Here is a 17,935-nt window from a genome sequence, read left to right on the forward strand (position 1 = left end):
TAGCACCTGGCAGAATGGTGTCTGTCTACTTTGGAGGCAGGGAACGCAGTGTGTCCAGTTGGTAGAACAGCTGGAATTCCTGTTGAGAAGGAGAATCAGATCACAAATTGAATAAAACTGTTTAGAGGGTTGAGAAGTAACACATACAAGGAAGTTGGAGTTTCAGAGCTCCTACTAGCAACTTAATTCACTTCAGGCAGCCTGCTCTGGTCTTTGGGGCATACCTGCCTGGATGTTTTCACGCTGTTTTTAATGTGAATTTGTTTTAAAACGACCTTAGAAAAAGGGAATCGGACTAGAAGTGAAAGGCAGGCAGCAGCTCCCTGGTTTGCCTTGCACCTGTACTGAACCTTCTCTGTCTCTTCCAATTGAGATAAGTGCCTGTGGTCCCATTGCATAGCATATAATGTAGCTTATTGGCTGTCTCCGACATTGACCTCCCTGCTTGAAATGTAGCTTTCCGGCCAGTAGGATTCATGCTGTCTCCCTTGGTTCTGATTCAAGCCCAGACCTCACATCTAGATTGACATGGCCCTGCCTAGGAGGGGATTCTCTGAGCTCCTGAGCCAGAATAAACAGGAAGTACTGGCTTTGAAAACTTGTTGCTCTCTGCCTGGTGGCTTTAACCAGAAGATGATGGTGATGTGACAGCTAGAGTCCTTGGTATGTTGGCTGGGGAAATGCCAATTCACAGTCTGCATTTTGGTACTGTAAGTTGTCAGAGTGCAGTTGGAAAGACAGGGTCTCTAGCACAAAATAAAATAATAGGCCATAGGATTAGATTTTTACTGGTAAACATTGATTTCACTGTGTACACACACAAACCAGAATTTTTTTTCCCATAGGTGATGATTGAAATTTACAAATAGACAAAGTAAGAAGAATCCTCCTTGAGAACTAATTAGAGTGTGATTTAAGGATATTTACTTTGTGAACATCACATATCAAAATATACAGTTGGTGGCTTAATGGTTATAAAGCATTAACTTTGTGAATCTCATCGTCTACTGTCATTAAATAATTCTGACCCCCATGATTTCCTGCAACCGTGAATTTAAATCAGTAGAAATAAAAAGCTTAAACTTCATAATTTTGCATAATGGTAAAAATTTAGTGACTGAAAAAATGCTTTAAAATACATCAATATCTGTAAAATTATATAAAAATGAATTCTGCCAAACACAACAATATTGGATGATATGACAACATAGGAGCAGTGGCATGGGTTTCCTGAGGGTGAGGGAGTGCAGGGCAGAGGGAACGTGGTATCTGGAGTGAGGAGAGGTTAAGAGCTAGAGTTTTGAAAGCCTGTGTATGCTCACGCTGCCATTATGTGCTTTTTTTTTTTGCCCTCAGAATGACACTTGGTTTTTAAATGCCCTTATGTACCCATTGGGTTATCGGAAAATTAGGCCTGAGAAGTGTATCCAAGAACGGCATGCACAAATTGAAGAGAGGCTGTAGGGAGCAGAGGCTGTTTTGATGCCTGTTTGTGTGCATCTCTACTCCCCTTCCTCTGCTTCTGGTCCCGGAAGGGAAGAGAGCAGTCAAGGCATTGCTAGCCTGGTCTTTCTAAGGAATACAAATATTAACTGTCGGACAGTTGGATAAGAAACTAAATCAAAGATTAAAATACTCTACCCAGTAGGCTGCTTCTCCTGCAAAAGAAATAAGGGAAAGTAGAAAAGGTAAGTTGTAAACTAATAAATTGTTACTTCACTTACACTAGTGTGGACTGAAATTTACATGGTGACTGCTGGAATGGTATCTTCCAGAAGCTGGACTCACTGAGGCAGTGGTTCTCAGCCAGGGGTACGCAGAGGTTTTCCAGGGAGCACGTCAGCTCAGCTAGATATTTGCCTAGTTTTACAACAGGCGACATAAAAAGCACTAGTGAAATCAGTATAAACTAAACTTCCGTACAGACAATGGCTTGTTTATACTGCTTGGTATACTATACGCTGAAATGTAAGTACAATATTTATACTCCAGTCCATTTATTTTATAATTATATGGTTAAATGAAAATTAAGCAATTTCAGTAATAATCACTTTTTTTGTATTTTATGTTTGATTTTGTAAACAAGTAATTTTTAAATGAGTGAAACTTGGGGTACGCAAGACAAATCAGATCCCTGAAAGGGGTAGAATAGTCTGGCAAGTTTGAGAGTCACTGCACGAAGGAAGTGGGGGAGGGGAATATTTAATTGAATTTGTGTTGTCTGGTAAATTTTCTAGTCACTTACGAGATGGTATTATGTGAACAGGCCGTTGATATGCTAGGGGCTGCTGTACACCTAACAATGCCTCAGGCAAAGTGTGGGCTGAAAGGCTTGTGGGTGCAGCCGATTCCAATGGTCACCCCATTTGGTATGCTGTCCCTCGCCCATATTCCTCCTGAGAGTAAACTTGCCACTTGTTTCTGGAGCGTCCCTTCCCAACCTGCTCTGACTCCATCCACAGCGCCCCAGCCATCCTCTTGAGCAAAAGGGGCTGAGTCAGCAACCAGTGGAGGGCTGCTTGGTAGCTGCCTCCATCTGTGTCTGCCAGAATCACAACTAGCTCGTTGCTAATGTTGACCTTATGCAGCTCTAAAGTTGGTTCCTAGGGGGGCCCCTGCCCTCTCTATGCGTTATCAGCTGCCCCTTTGAAAACCCTTTCCCTAATGGACTTGCCTGAGGTCATACAGCAAGTCAGTGACAGCTGAAATTTCTGGCTTTACCTGTTAAACACTGCTGAGGCCTTGTCTGCACATGACAAACGTATCCCGCCATAGTGTGTCACTTAGCGGTAAAAAAAAATAAATAAAAAAAATTACACCACTGTAGCTATACCAGTATGAGCCTTAGCGTAGATGTACTTGCACTGGGTATGCTGTTGCCAGCGTAGCTTATCTCTCTCAGGAAATGTTATAAACGATGCCAGCATAAGCACTTCTACACCAGTATAAACTGTGTCTGCACTCTCAGGGATTGCAGGTACACTTTTACCACTATATTTATGTCTGCAAACTTTTTTGGTGCAGACAAGGCCCTGAAACTGTGAAAGAGGGGAGAACCAGTGGAGTGGTCCCCCACTAGGGGCAGGAAGGGAAAAGTTAGGTTTTCTCTGCTTTGAATGTTCTTGTCATGTTGCTGAAAAGACCCTAAGCCAGCTCTTGGTTTTTAGCTGTCCCTAGAAGGGGTCAGGCAAGTTCACCTGCCCACCCATCGTATTTACTTGGTTCAGTAAAAACCAAGTCACTGTAATTTTGAAGGATTATGATATTGCCCAAAGCTAAATTCTCGACAAATGTAGAAGAAGAGAGAATCCCTGTCCCAAAGACTGCAATCTAAATAAACAAGACAGACCCAGTAGGGGAAAGGGCTGCACTGTCCAGGCAAAGTGAGGTGTGCACATGGCATGTAACCATGGTGTGTGTGTCTCTCATGGGGGATCTGATTGGGAAGGGTTTAGCTAAATAGAAAGAAAAGAAGGTGGGGAGAGGAGGTTGAGCTAACAACCAATCAGCACCAAAGAGAATGTTCAGAGTGAAAATGCAGCAAGCAGGCTGTCATCAGTGTATCCTGCTTCAAGTGCTTCTGGAGTTGCTGTGCCAGCTGCTGTCTCTGGCTGACTCCTTCCTGCAGTTTCTGTCCCCTGAGCTGCATCGGTGGGGGGAATCTGTGTGGTCCTAGTGGCCCTATTTTAGCAGAGCTCAGGACTTGAGGCCCGTGGATGATCGATGCCATTCCAAGCAGCAGGCTCTGCTGTAGTCTGGGCAAAGGACTATCTGTGAGGAATGTTTTAAAGCCAAACCATGCAGGAGGTGAGTTCCCAAGTGTCATGTGGGACACGGGGTGAGCTGGGAAGTGCCTTGTCAATCAACAGTGACTCTTGGTGAGTGGGTTTGGTGAGCGTCTCTAACGAGACCGGTACTGTTTTAGCAGGCCAAGGGCTACAACTCAAGAGTTCAAGGGCTAGAGGTAGAAAGCAAGGCCAAACAAAGGGGGTTTCAGGGCTCTGACAGAGACGTTAAGAGCCCTTCCTCACAAAAGGAACACTGCAAAAAAGTGTTGATCTGCTCAGAGCCTGGCTCAGTCACTCTTCAGAATGAGACTGTTCCTCAGGGCAGTGGTGATTCATGCCAGCAAAGTTCATGTGCTCTGGAGAAGGAAGATCTGCACAGGAAAAATGCTCACCTCATGCTATAAATGCGAACTCTGTGGAACAGAGGGTAACCAGAGATCAAGTGCAGACAGGTAAATCACTCTTCTTCTCTGTGCTTGTGAGCATGGTTGGGAGGGTTGTAGGCAGGTGTGTGCCCCTCTACCCTGCAATCATAGACTGGTGGAGTTTGTGCTTGTCTCCCCAGCCATGAGGGCTGGGATGCTGGGGGACTGTTGGCATGACTGGTGAGGTGCGTGCCACACAAGCACAGTGGGTTTTTGATGTGAGTTTAGCATAGGTGATGTGGGTGGCAGGGGGAGTCCTTTGATAAGGAGCCATGGCACTTCAAATACACATGCAAGTGCAGTTTGTAAAGGGTCACTTGAGAGTATCCCTCTGTATGTTCTCAGCTGAGGACTCGTATTAAGGTGCCTGTTGAAATGTACTGTGACTCACCACGGCAGCACCTCCTGCTGGCTGGTTTGGGAATTAGCTCTTTCAGCAGTACGCCTTCGCTAGTGGTGTCTCGCCCACCGTGACTCCCTCGGTCTCCGCTGTCCTCACAGTCAGACCCACATCACTCCCGGACCACGGGGTCTGCTTCCGGACACTGCCCTCCAGCTGTGCCTGCTCCACCCCCCCGTTCCGGGGGACCGGCAGCTTCTGGTTCTATCACTGGCCTCAGTGGCTCACTGCAGTCCTCAGTCTAGCCCCTTCCCCCAAGGGCCAGCTGCAGCCTGGCTTAGCCACTCATCACTGGCAAGTGGGGGGGGGAAAGAAGGGGAGCCCAGGCCTGCCTGTTACTCTGGGCTCCGACCCAGGGACCATCTAGCAGCAGCCACTTACTGCCCTCCTCCAGCTCTCCTTTACTGCCTGCTTCCCTGGGCCACTTCCCCGTCGCCCCAGCACCTTCTCTGCCCCTTTGTGTCAGGGCCCCAGTCTGGTAGCCATTAGCCCTGAGCTCCCCCAGCCTCTGCTGCCCCTGCCCCTGCCCTGCTCTGCTCTGCTCTGCTCTGCTCTGCTCTGCTCTGCCTTAGGTGCTTCTCTAAGAGCCAATTCTTCTCCCTTTGCCCTCCAGGGAGAGAGTCGGCTTCTCTCTGCCCTGCAGCCTTCTTATAGGGCCCAGCCTGGCCCTGATAGGCTGCTTTCAAACCTCCACTTGATTGGCTTCCAATAAGCCCTTCCACGATTGGCTGGGGCTCTGCACAGCCTCTCTGGCTTGCTGCAACTCCTTCCATGCCAAAGTGGGGCAGCTGCCTCATGCAAGTACAAGTAGGTATTTTTCAGTGCAGGGGTGTTGCTCCACAGCAGATACCCAGAGAACCTCTGCATACTCCTAGTTTTTGGATGCACCCACGCTTTTAAAAAGCAATGCCTTTGGGAGCCTCTTGGTGGCACTGAATGTTCAAAGCTGAGGACGAGACCATGCCGTTCCCAGCTCATTCCTTTCCACAGCTACTTGTAGGTGTAAGGACCTTCACCCTGTCTAGAATCTTGGTTTATTTTTTCACCAGACTTCTAGCTGCTTAATGACAGAAACGACTCTGAATTGTGCATCGTGAGTGGAGCCTTTATGCAATATGTTTATCAAGCTGGGCAAGCTTCAGCTTAGTTCTGGGGCATTGTCGGATTTGGACCTCAAAAAGACTGTTTCATGCTTCTGTCTTCCTGGAATTAGTGCCTTAAGGAATGATGTGCTGTGGACACATGTTCAGTGTGCTTTACCTTTCTTTTACTGGCACTCTTAGCTCCTGTGAGTGCTGATGGACAGTGTGTCTGCAATGCTCAACCCCAACAGGCTATGGAGTAAGGCACTCAGAATTTATCTGGACTTTGTGTAGCTTTTAGAGACCAGTTTAAAAGGAATACCTCTTCTGTGTAATGCTATCAAAATAGGTTAGTTTAGACCAGTGGTCTCAAACCTTTTTACACCCAAGATCACTTTTTGAATTGAGGTGCAACCCAGGATCTACCCTGCCCCTATTCTGAGGCCCCGCCTCTCACTCCAGCTCTCCCTCCCCCTCGTTCACTTTCACCAGGCTGGGGCAAGGGGTTGCGGTTCAGGAAGGGGGTGCAGGCTCTGGTCTGAGGCCAAGGGGTTCGGAGTGTGGGAGTGGGCTCTGGGTTGAGCCTGGGGCAGGGGGTTGGGGTGCAGGAGGGAATATGGGGTGCTGGCTCCAGGAGGGGGCTCAGGGCAGGGGGTTGGGGTGTGGGCTTCCTCTGGGTGGCACTTACCTTTTGATGGTTCCTGGTTGGTGGTGTAGCAGGGCTGCCGCTAAGGCAGGCTCCCTGCCTTCCCCAGCCCCAAGCTGCTCCCAAAAGGGGCCCACACACCCCTGCACCTCTGTGCACTGCTCCCTCCTGCAAGCACCGCCGCCACAGTTCCCCATTCCCCACCAATGGCAGCTGTGGGGGCAGTGCTCGCAGGCAGGAGCTGCGCATGGAGACCCTTGTCTCCCCCAGGGCCGCGGGGGCATGCTGGCTGCTTCCAGGGGTGGCATGGGGCTGGGACAGGCAGGGAGCCTGCCTTAGTGGCAATCTCACTGCACCTCCTGGAGATCGCGATCAACTGGTTGGTGACCAGTGGCTTAGACAATGAAATGTGTTACTTCCTGAGAGTCTGAGGGCTCACTCTGATGGGCTAACACAGCATTGCCCGCCTGCCTCGTAATGTTTCTGTCCTAGGAATCTGCAGAGCTGCTGTCTGAAGTTAGTCACAAATGTACATGGCGCTGTTGTTTTGACTTGGTATCTAGAGCTAGTGCTCACTTTGGGAGGGCAGTTCTGCAATCCTTGTTTAGTTCAAATTGCATATTTGTCTGTCTTTGTGGGGTTGTACTGCTGACTAGGCTCTGAGCACATGCAGGGACCATGTCAAAGAAGAGAGGTTGCTTTACTGGTACCTGGTTCTTAGGATTGTCTCTGTATACTCTCAACCAACCCACCCACTTTCCCTACACACTCATTTGAAATCCAGATCCATAATGTCTTCTGTGCAGGGCATGGCTGGGCTGTGGGCAGGCTGGGCTAAGTGTTTCTTTTGCCCTGCTAGTGTGATTTCTGGTTCCCTGGGTTGAGCTTCACTTATTTGTTTTTCATCCTGTTATCTCTGTTATCTGGATGATGATGATGATGATGATCAGCATATTGGTGTTACTGAAACTCTCTATATGCATGTTGACAAAGAGGGAGGGGACAGGATTAATTCTGATGGGATTCTACAGGAGTACTCCTGGAGCAGTTGCCTGTCACCTGCAATCGTTAAAAGGAGTGACTGAAATTCAGTTTGGTGCTGTACTGTTCATTCCCATTGTATTTTGAATGTAGGTCACCAGCACATCCTGGTCAAAGGTGTTGAACGTCCCTGACAGGTTGAGCAGTCTGATCATTGAGGTTTGGCCTCTGTCTGCCATAAGGAGATCACCAATCCATTTGTATTACTAGAGCCATCTCTGTGCTATGCCTAGCCTGAGTACTGATGTACGAAGTGTCCAGGATGTTAACAAGCAGAGGTGGGGTTCTGTTGGACCTGGTTCTCAACGCATTTGGTGTGTTTGCCTGGGAATCGGATCAGAAACTGGTTGGTAGTTGCAAACTCATTAGCATTCACTGTGTGTTTTCTATTTTGATCATGTCTCTCCTTTCTTTGCATCCCTCTGCTGGCTCCCTCGTCTCTATCACCTCATACATGCTCCAATACGTCTGTTAGTCAGTAAGGTGCCACAGGACTCTTTGTTGCTTTTTACAGATCCAGACTAACACGGCTCCCCTCTGATATTTGATGTCATACATAAGCTGCTTGTTTTCACTTTCAAGGCCCTTCGTGGCCTATTCTGACCCTTCCTGTTATCTCTCACTCACTATCCACAGGTCCACTCCCACCTCCAGTCAGCCTATGATGCCAGCCTCCATCACTTATGTTACATTTTCCAACAAGCCCCTTTGTGCTTTGTCCTGTTCTGCCCCTCACACCTGAGAGGAGCATCTGGTAAACACCTGCAAAACCATTTCATTGTTCTTCTTCAAAGCCCTCCTAAAACTCTCATTTGCCAGGATGCCTGCAAAAAAACACTTGACAATGGCTTGGCTGCTGGTGTGCTGAGACCATAGCCTATCATGCTGACCAGCATTGTTTTGTTTTTTACTCCTTTGTTGCCTGTATTCAGCTGTTGTCTCTTGTCTGTCTTAGACAGTCCCTGCCCCAAAGAGCTTACAGTCTTTCTGTTCTCTTTGTATCGTGCTTAGCACAACGAGATCCAAGACTAGGGCTCTTGAGCACTATGATAATACGAATAATGATGATCTTCTAATCATCTTTGCTAAACTTGTTCAAGGCTTAGGTAGGTTGCTCTCTTTGAAGGAGAGATGATCTTGCTTAGCTGAGGACCCGTGAACAACCATGATAGGTCAAGGTGTGAGGTGCAGGGACAGGTCCTGATGTCCCTTGGAGCTTTTAATGCTTTGCTTGTTTGGTTGAACCTCTGATGAAAAGTGGGATGATCTTTGATATGTTCTACAACAATATCTTTCATTCCTGAGAGACTGTCACTTATTCAGTTGATATTTTTATAGAAGTAGTCAGAGGCTTCGGTGTAGTCAGGGTTTATCATTCAATTGACTGCTTGGAAAAAGTCCAGCTGACTGTGACTCGGCAGAGTTCGCTGTGGAGAAGAAAGAGGCTCTTTGTTTTCTTCTTAACTGTGGCATATTCCTGTAAGAAATCCTTGTGACGGGTGTTATGGAAGGAAGCTGGAGTGGGGTTTGTGTCACCAACATTTCAGCCTTTTACATTCGCTCAGAGGAAGCGAACTGAGTGAGCCCAAACTGACTATGTGGATGGTTTGGGAAGGGGTTGTCTTTGGACCAAGGTGTCAGTGGTTGTGGCCACTAGATGGCTGAAATGCTCCACCAAATTATACCATTTAACTCCTTTTTATCTTTCCTTAGGATTCAGGCTCCTCATCATCTGTTGTTGGGTTTTTTTAAATGTCTCTTTTGGCATTCCAGCACCTAGAACTGTGTGTAGTATTACAGGTGTGGCCACCAGCACTGTACCAAAGGAGATATTACCTGCCTGTTCTATGATGTGCCACAAAATTTCACTGGCCTTTTTTCTGACTTCTGCATTATGAATGTGCCCAACTTGCTGTCTTCCATCACCCCTCATCTCACTCTCACATCTCGCTTTTCTAGATAAGTATTAGCTTTACCCACTCCACATTCACCTTTAAAAGGGAATGCACACTGTTTAGAGCAAAGTCCTAGCGCTCTGAGCCAATGGATTTTTAGACCTGATTCAGAGGACCAGGGCTCTAACTCTCTGCTGCATCAAGAGTTCTCTCACGCTTGGGTTGTGTTCAGCACCCAGATCATTGACAGGTTAAGTAGCCTGAGTTCTGAGACTTTCAAGCTGCTTTTCATATGCAGATCTGAGGTGTGATTGACAGTTGTTGCAAAAGTATTCTATCCTAATAGGCCTTTTCTACTACAGCAGTTTCATTAAAATCTCATACAGCTTCACAGGTGGCAGCGTTGGCTAGTGTAGACTGGGGATATTATAACCAGCATGTCATTTTAGACCTGCTCGGAGTAGGTCAGACAACATAGTAGTAAAAGAGTGTAGAGAAAGCACAGGTATCGCTTACACCATTGGTAGCATAGGCAGAGCTACGGTGGTACAGAAAAAGTTTACAGATTTTCCCAGCATAGATTCAACCGTAAAGCACATCTTTTACCAAGTGCCAACGCGCTGGCAAGGGAGTAGAAATTAGCTCCTTTCAGTGGAACTGTGGGGACTTACTGGCAGGCTTCTGGAGCAGTGTTACTACAGTATTTCCCTGACATTACAAAGGGATCAATGCTTAATGCCAGAATCTAAACATGATGCCCCAGTGTAATTGGTAACAAATACAAACCTCATTGCAACTGCTCATAAGATATCCTAAAGGTAACACTAATACCATAATAGAATTGGAACAAAACCGAGGTCACCATTCCGCAGACTGGAAAATGCGCTAGGAGTAGCCATGGTGTGACAACAGCGGGATGCTGGTATCATTGACTGGCATTTCATCAGGGCAATTTAATCTGTCTTCTCCACTGACCACATCTTTAGTAAACAGTTGTAGTCAGTCTTCTCCTGTGTGTGGCTGCATAGGTACCAGAGCCCTGGAAGGAGCCACACAACAGGCATCTGAGCGGGCAAGCCCCTCTTCTTAGTGCCATAGTGACGTGTATTGACACAGATAATGTTAGTCTGACCGTTCTTTTCCCGTTAGTTGTTTTGCCTCCAGAATTCACACGGGTTCGAGCGATTCAGTCCTGGAAAGCTGAGACGGCAGATATTTTGAGAAATTTGAGCAGGCGGACAGCCAGCTCCTAATGTAGTTGGCAACCCAGATTACACATACTCAGGTGCTGCAAAGATTGGAAGAGAGCTGATGGCCTGAGGCTACCACAGGAGTGGGCAGGATGCCACTGCCTTTAAGTACTTTCCTGTTCTTGTCTCTGTCTGTCTGAGCGCAACAGCTCAGGCTTTCCAGTTCCACAGGCTGCCAGCTCTGCGCCAGAGCATCTCCATAGGCAGGCTGCGTGGAAGCCTCCTCCTCAAACTGCAGCCTGAGTTTCCATTCTGCTAGTGGCAAGAGTGCAGGTACATTAAACCTGAGACTGCAGCCTCTAGGGCAGCTGGTGATCAGGATTATTGGTAAAGCAAAGCAACTTTTTGACCCTTTTCCTATCGCTGTTGCTTTTCAGTTTTGTCTTTATCTGTCAATTTTTGAGGAGTGCAATTACAACTGATCGATTGAGTTTGGAAAAGGAAGTGCAGCTTAATGATCAGAGGCTGAAATGTTCAGAGCTTCTGCTCTCTGGACAGGTCTGACAAAAGAAACTCGACCAGCCTGCTGCTTATCTTAGGCTATGTCTACACTATGAACCTGAGGGAGTGAGTCCCCTGCTTAAGTATGCATACTCGTGGTAGCATAAGAAGCAGTGTAGCTGTGGGAGCGTGGATAGTGGCAGCAGAGGCAAGGCCACTGTACAAACCTGATCTGCAGGCTTGCAACTCTTCCCATGCTCCCCAGGCTGAGGCTGTGGGATAGGAACTGGAGGGATTCACTGTCTGAAAGGAGTATTAGCTGGAACTGTAAAGACTAGTTACTCTATGTACAGAATATTTCTTACAAACAGTATCATAAAATGCTTTCATTAAAAGAAATTTTACAGAGGAAAATAATTTTTTCAGTTTTTTTTTTATTATTATTAAGGGGCTAGGGGGACTAGCAGGTAATTTAGCACCCAGGTTCTGTGCACTGGTCGGGGAGTTTTCAGATCCCTAAATTAATTAATACTTTTTGTCACAACTGTTTTTAAATTCTAACAGACAGCAGTTGAATTGTGACTGTTCCCTGCAGCGTCTGCAGCTCAGACATTCAGCATTGTGCTAGAATGAGACCCAAAAGTGAAACTGGCTAGTCTGTTTTCAGTGTTTTAGCTGAATGAAATGCAAAAGTAAACAAACAAAAACCAAGACAAGTAAAATTAGTTGAGATTTTTAAATTTTCCAGTTGTGATGACCTAAGACAGAAGCTCTGTGGAGAGCAGGCTGGTCATATGGTACTGCCTTTCATCTTTCTCTTCATTCCCACCTACCATACTGCAGTAAAATACAGCTAAAAATGCACTATCCTTTTTCATGCCCACAATTGCTATCATTGCTGCAGGGGTACTTTCAGGATCACAAATGGAAAGGAAGGTGAGAACTGTAATCATAACTGGGAGGGCAGTCAGTCATTCATGGGACAATCTGTATTAAAATATGGGCCACATTATGAAATGTCTTCGACCCCCTGCTCTAAGGTGATAAAGGTGAGGAAAGGCAGTAGTTGTCTTTTACCTGAGAGTGTTCCTTTTAAGAGCTAAAGGCGTGAGAGATTGAATTGAGATTTTAAGAGAGAGCGTATTGATACTTGGCAAGATCCAGGATGGCTGTTCCAGATGACAGGAGTTTCAGAGAAAGCTCTTGCATCATCGGGGGGTAAGAAACAAATCGCTCACTGAACCTGCTGTCTCTGGTTGGACAGATTCAGAGATCTGAATACTGGTTTATGTCCCCCTAGGAGCTGAGAGGTCAAATATAGGCTAACTGGGGTCCAGTTGACTCTTTCTGCAGTTCGGCTGGTGGTTTCATGGAAAAGGAAGGACCTGAAGGAAGATGGAGATATAAGGGAAAGGAAATTCCCTCTAAGGATGATCAAAATGGTTTGAAAAGGCAACAGGTTCATATTTCGAGAGAAAACCCTACAAGTGTAAACTGATGTCCTGACCTGAGAACAGAACACAGATGCAGTCAGCATTGGCTTTCTTCCAGGGGTAGTGCTTCTAACTAGGGCCTGGTCCACACTGGGGGGCAGTGTCGAGGTAAGATACGCAACTTCAGCTACGGGAATACCGTAGCTGAAGTCAAAGTATCTTATCCCGACTTACCTCCCGTCCTCACTGCTCGGGATCGACGTCCGGGGCTCCCCCGTCGACTCCGCTACCGCCACTCACTCCGGTGGAGTTCCGGAGTCAACGGGAGCGCGTTCGGGGATCAATATATCGCGTCTAGATGAGATGCGATATATCGATCCCCGCAAAATCGATCGCTACCTGCCGATTCGGCGGGTAGTCTGGACATACCCTAGAAATCAAAGAAAGTTAACTGGAGGTCATGGAGCCTGAGCTTCCCACAGGCATTGTCCCAAGCAGCCGCGTCATTTGTTTCCCCAGAGCATATGAGCAGGGGATGAAGGAGGCTTAGCTGAGAGAGAGGGAATTATGATTTTGTTAAGTCACTGAACTGGTACGTGGAAGACTTGGTTCAATTCCCAGCCCTCCCATAGGTTTCCTATGTGAGCTTGGGCAAGTCACTTAATCTCTCTCTCTGCCTCAGTCCCCTGTTTGTACAATGAGTTGAAAACTTCCCTACTTCATGAGATGGTGCTGATGTAAGTACCTAAGTAACTAGGCTAACCCAGTGAGTCACTCTTCATCTCAGACCCACTTTGTTGGGCGGTGAGAGACCCCACAGTCCTGTGCCACTTACTCAATATATGAGGCAGAATAGGAAAAGCCTGCAGAATGGGACTTCTAGTGCGACTGAATAGGAGAACACAGGCTTCCCTATCGGAAGAGTACACACATTTTGGGAATGGATTCCTAGCAATGAGATGTTCTTTTACAGTCTTATTTACGAATTACAGTCCAGAAGGCTCCCAAGCCCCAGACACAGCAGTTAGCGGTAGTTCACAGATAGCTGACCACATGGTGCTGGCTTTCCTCCTCATTTCCGATATGCTGTACTGAGGACAACTACATACATAACCTTACTGATGTTACTTTCCACATAAGCAATTGCTGTATTTGCCATAGCAGGAGGTGGCCCATGTGACATCTCTTTAAAATGTGTTCCACATTTTGAAAAAGTTTCTCTCACACACGCACGCAACCTTTCAGTTTGGCAAGGAGCCAGGATTCTAGTTTAATTTCCAACTCTGCCACTTACCATGTGGCCTTCCACAAAATGGGAGTAGTACTTCCAAGAGTCTGATGAGGTTTTTTCTTAACATGAGAGCACTGTTCAGTGTTTGAGGAAATGCTTCTGTTAGTTACAGTTTTGTGATAGTTTCTTTCGGGGAACATTTGTAAACACAAAAAGTTAAATCTCTCCCTTAATCGCGAACTAGGAATCAGTCCTTGAGGCAGAGTTGTTTTCTGGGCATGAGGAATTTGGTGTTTGGACTGAGGCTCCTGAAAGAGGATTTCCTGCATGCTGTTTGGCCATCTTTGTTCAAGGACTGGTGTACATAGTGTAAATAAAAAAAGTTACACAAACTAAATACCTATTCTCCATATCACTGACTTCTGTTCCAGCGGAAACTGGCTTGCAAGCTCTGCCATTTGCTGGTGTTCATCAGAGGGGAACAACATTAACCCAGGGTTTGAAAAAGATAACCCTCCCATTTGCCAGTGACAAGTGGAAACTTCCAGCTGTCTAATGAGCGAATGCAGACTGCTTCCAACCTTCTCTTCAGAGCTACTGATCCCAGTGGGTCTTGTTGAAGCAGAGCAGTCCTTTTCTGGCTTGTGGTACACAGGAGATCAGGCTAGTAGATTTAATAGTCCCTTCTGGCCCGAGACTCTCTGAATCTGTGTGGCCATTTCTGGGGTCTGTTCCTTTTTTGTGTGCTACTTTACCCACATAGCTTAACAACTTGCCTAAAAGAGAGCAGAGGCACGTTCCCTCATAGCTTCTAGGGAAGATGTGGGGGAGGAAGAAGATTTTTATTGACACATGACGCTTCCTAGCACCGCCTCTGATTGGAAGAGGAAAGAGAATGTGAAAGAGGACAGGAGAGAAATTGACTGTCGCCAACATTCTAAATGGTCGGACATCTACTAGACAGAGTGGTTAACAGCCTCTCCTTGAACCAGGATTAGGGACTGCACTCTGCTCAGAAGCCCAACAAGCAGTCATCTGGAGGCTGGGAGGATGAGAGACTTAACAAATATTTACTTTGGGATCTTCAGTTGGAGGTCTCTGTAGAAAGGTGAAATGTTCTCTTTATGGTCTGTCCATAACAGAGTGTTAGAAGGGGATCTTGACTTCTGGATGCAACAAAAATGGCCTTTCCCACTGTGTTTAGTGGAACGAAAAGGAACTTAGTTATTAAAGGGACAAGATCCCATTTCTCCTATTAAGTTGAATGCCCACCAGTAGAGGCAGCGTTTGTAATTCTGAACCAGAGTAGAGCTCCTACCATGTGCAAGGCTGGCTATAACTGGCTAGACCAGGGGTAGGCAACCTATGGCACGGGCGCCGAAGGCGGCACATGAGCTGATTTTCAGTGGCACTCACACTGCCTGGGTCCTGACCACTGGTCCAGGAGATTCTGCATTTTAATTTAATTTTAAATGAAGCTTCTTAAACATTCTGAAACCTTATTTACTTTAAATACAACAATAGTTTGGTTATATATTATAGACTTATAGAAAGAGACCTTCTAAAAACATTAAAATGTATTATTGGCACGTGAAACCTTAAATTAAAGTGAATAAATGAAGATTTGGCACACCACTTCTGAAAGGTTGCCGACCCCTGGGCTAGACAGTAATACTTCTGAAGAGGATCTGGGGGTGATAGATTACAAATTGACTATGAATCAACAATGTGATGCATTCATGAAAAAGGCTGCTGTCATTCTGGGGTGTACTAACAGGAGAATGGTATGTACAACATTAGAGGTAACTATCCTGCTGTACTGGTAGTACTGTGTTCAATCCTGGGCACCTCATTTTGGGAAAGATGTGGATAAACTGGAGAGAGAGAGCCCAGAGGAGAGCATCAGAAATGATAAAACAGTTTAGAAAACCTGAACTAGGAGGAAAGGTTAAAAAACAAAACTGGGCATGTTTAGTCTTGAGAAAAGACGGGTCGGGGGAATGTGATAAGTCTTCAAATATGTTAAGAGCTGTCACAAACAGGATGGTGATGAATCGTTCTCCATGTCCACAGAAGGTAGGACAAAAAGTAAGTGTCTTAATTTGCAGTAAGGGAAATTGAGGTTAGATATTAGGAAAAACTTTCTTACTATAAGAATCGTTAGGCTATGAAACAGGCTTTCAAGAGAGGGTGTAGAATCCCCACCACTGGAGGCTTTAAAGAATAGACTGAACAAACATCCATCAAGGGATGGGTTTATTTGGTCCTGCCTCAGTGCAGGGGGCTGGATTTGATGCCCTCTTGAGGTCCCTTCCACCCCTGCATTTCTGTGTGTGTGGTGGTTTTGTTGTTGTTTGTTTTTTATATGGCATATGAAACCTGAGCCTAACTGCAAGGCAGCTTTCTCAAAGAGGTGAGGCACGGGGCTTCCAAGAGATAAAAGCCATCTAGGATGAGATTCCTTGACAGCAAGGCAGCTGGAAAGAAGTGTTGTGGTTCAGAGGGTTAGTGGAGAGACTCTGCCCAGTCACTGTGTGCAAAACTCTGATCATGCTGCCGTTTGAATTGAGGGCATTGTAAATACGCGTTATACTACTAATGTCCAGACAGAGGGATTACTGTAGCTGTCATGCTGTCTCCCTAATGCAGTTTCTCAGCCTGAGGATCATGTCCCACAATTGGTTCACTGGAATGCACCAAAGGATCATGGGCTGGCTGGGCTCAGCTTTCCACTCTGGGCGTTGTGACCAGTGCATAGGGTCCCAGCACTGTTCAAATTTGGCCCAGCCACCCCTCTGTCACAATGACCAGGGCTAAATTTGAGTGAGTGACTCCCTGCCTTCATGTTGGCAAAATATTTCCACTCACAATCTCTCCTCCTTACACGCTCACTGAAAGGTGCCCAAACAGTCTGTTCTAGAAAAGGGACTGGCCTTCACCACTACATGCTACCTCATTGATTCCTGAGCAGTGCCATTCAAATCTCATGCCTAGTTGACTTAAAGAGGGGTAATTTGATTTGTTGTGTGACTGATGTGGTGATGTGTCTAGCCTACAAGACAACCTAGCTGGGTTAGTTCAAGCTTCTGTGCAGACTGAGGGCAGTGCACAGCAAGTGGCCCAACAGGCTGGTAGGAAACCACTGAAAAAGGAAATGAGCCCTCCCTGATTCTCCCACTTGTGCTAAATGAAGTTTCAGGTCTGCAAAAGCCATTGCTCCAGGCTATTATATGAACCGAAGAGGGCCGTATTCCTGTTGCTAATGGTAACCTGTCAGACCTTTTTTGTCGCTTCCAGTGATGTTCATCATGATCAGTGTCAACACGTTCTATAGTCTCCCAGGGCCCTTCTGTAACATGCTCATACGCTTGGCAATTGGGAGTGAAGATCTGTTGGGTCATCACTTGGGAAAGAGCTCAGAATGTCTATAGAGTACAGCAGAGCTCTCTAGCTAAAGAGTTGGGCGGCTTGTCCTTGCTCATACTCTGAAAGGCCTCTCTCACTGCAAGACATCACTGGACAATGGCCCCTTCACTTGTGTACTAACCAAATAAGTGACCCTTAGTGGCTCAAAGTTCTTAAAGAAGACCTAAGTGAGTTCCAAAACTAATTCTATTTTTAACAGAGTTGCTTAGAGAGAGCTTTTTGTGGTAGTAAAATCTCAATAGCTGCTATTAACCACCTTATGAGAACTAAACTGACTTTGTCCCTGGAAGGTGTGTTGGTCTCTAGCTTTCTCTGATAACACTGGAAGGCTTCATCTAGTGGGGCGTGGCACACATGCCACTGAAGAAGATAAAGACTAGTTTCAGTTGATCACTCTTGAAGAGGCTTTGATAGATGAGATTGTATATTGCTCTTTGCTGCTCTCCTTTTCATCTAGCATTTTGTGTCTCTGCGTTTGGGATGATCATTGCCCTTGTTCAATCTCTCTTGGCATTTTGGACCTCCAGAGGGAAGGAATAGACAATCTATGGAAGTGGATTTGACTTAAATCTCTGATGATTTGGTTTGTCTTCGGCCGATGGATTGAGAATTTTTTGTCTCACAATTCTGCAGGCCTTTATCTTTGTTCGTGTGTATCCATCAGGCTTGATAAAGCCCTGGCTGGGACGATTTAGTTGGGAATTGGTCCTGCTTTGGGCATGCAGTTGGACTAGATGACCTCCTGAGGTCCCTTCCAACCCTAATATTCTATTCTATGATTCATCTCTCTTACGTGAATGTACATTTTAGTTCAGTTGTTGACCAGGGTTCATAAGATCTTGCTTCCAGACTGTGAATATTTGCTCCCAGTCAGCAA

At 46.2% G+C, this 17,935-nt stretch overlaps 1 long non-coding RNA gene across 1 annotated transcript; it reads right to left on the reverse strand.

The window, feature by feature from the left end:
- Positions 1–3: 3 nt before the first annotated feature.
- LOC123349133 lies at positions 4–5,142 on the reverse strand. Its single transcript, XR_006573388.1, has 3 exons — positions 4,605–5,142; positions 1,725–1,860; positions 4–79 (listed from the first exon to the last, which is right to left on the reverse strand). It is a non-coding gene; the product is annotated as an uncharacterized LOC123349133 (long non-coding RNA).
- Between the last annotated feature and the right edge of the window lie 12,793 nt (positions 5,143–17,935).

Source organism: Mauremys mutica, chromosome 14 (assembly GCF_020497125.1).
Source record: "Mauremys mutica isolate MM-2020 ecotype Southern chromosome 14, ASM2049712v1, whole genome shotgun sequence".
Taxonomy (NCBI): Eukaryota; Metazoa; Chordata; order Testudines; family Geoemydidae; genus Mauremys; species Mauremys mutica.